Below are 1,572 nucleotides of genomic sequence, written 5' to 3'. Positions count from 1 at the left end.
CGTCATTCAGTCATTGTCATGCCAGTTTTAATAAGGCTTTTAACAATGCAGCATTGTATGCGCCCAGAGTACGCTACTTGCTTTTTCTTTTCCAGGTGCGCCCAATGGGAATTAAAGTCCTCTTTTTAAGATCAGAATGACATGCTGACGTTTTTGACAAGTTCTCGCCTTGTTTAATCAAGGTTGATTTGTTTAAAAGTAGAGCATGTGGCAGTAAAGGAGAAGAGAACATGTATTCATTTCCAATGCCAGTACGGCTGAGCTGAGCAACACTTTTTACAACTCACATCAATAGCAGGTCTTACTTCTCTTCTAACAATAATGATCTGATATAAAATGTCTCTGTGGTGTGAGTTTAATATTAAATGTTGAGGCTAGGGAGTGCAGCAATTGAGCATGACAAAACATCTGAACTCTAGCTTTTTGCATATTTTAATTAAATTAATGGCTTTTGAGGCAACATTTAAGCAGCTAACTTCTCCTGTTTATGGAGCGCTGCTGTGTATTTATGATAAAAACGTGTGGAATTAAGCAACTGCTTTAATCTGAAGAGACAATGTTACGTTATTAATACAATTATTTTACCGCTTTCATTTCTGTAAATTCCCACATCAAAGCAGCTCATCACATTTGGTTAATTAAACCTAGAATAATTAAACCTCACTTCAAAATGCAGGAACAAGAGAGTAGGTTTCTGCTGTTCATTGAAATATGGATTGGATTTCAGTAGCCTAGTTTTCGGCTACATCAGAGGCAGCTAAAGGTGATTTTCCACCAACTAAATGATATTACTATTCCCCTGTCCCCATCTTCTATACTGTTCCTATTTTCCTTCTTTTCTCTGGCTCTGTCATTTATTTTCTGAACACCCACAAGGTCTGTAAAGCACTCAGCCAGCTCAATCCATACCCTTCAAGTAGCATGGAGACCACTATCCTTTGAGTCCATAAATGCTGCAGAGAAATATGTGAAAAGACAGTTATGTTGCAGTGAATATTAATGGCTCTTTGAGTGCTTGCACCCTGGTAAACAGAAGGATTGAGTTGACATGTAGCCAAAGACATAATTTGAATCTGGGGAGGTCACAGGAAACATTAGCAAATTATCTAGCCAATGCCTTCCAAGATCTCCCTGCAGATAATGGAAAAGCCAATCTATTTGGCTGATCGGTATCTTATCGGAATAGGCTGAGAAAAGCTTGCAGTAATTTCACTTGATATGATGGAAGATTTCCCTTCACTTTGAGATTAGGTTTGCCTCAGGGGTCTGTGCTATAATTGTAAATTCCTAACAAGGTGAAACATTGGTGGAATTCACAACTATATTTTCATGAAAAATCCATAGAGATGGCGGCACTGTGTGACATGGGAGTTAACATGCATCTTCTGTGGTTAACGCTGAAGCCCACTTAACAGGATATTTAATTTAACCCTCCTATTGTCTTCGTTTTCCCCCCCTTACTGTATATGGTGTTCGCAGTCAAATTTGACCGATCCTGTTTTAACTGCTATTACATTAACACAAAAAACATTAATCATCACCAAATTTCATTTAACACCCTTTCCAACTGTA

This window comes from Notothenia coriiceps, unplaced genomic scaffold (assembly GCF_000735185.1).
Source record: "Notothenia coriiceps isolate Sejong01 unplaced genomic scaffold, NC01 NC01_scaffold00009010, whole genome shotgun sequence".
NCBI lineage: Eukaryota > Metazoa > Chordata > Actinopteri > Perciformes > Nototheniidae > Notothenia > Notothenia coriiceps.
The sequence above is the reverse complement of the archived record's forward strand: the minus strand, read 5'-3'. Positions refer to the sequence as shown.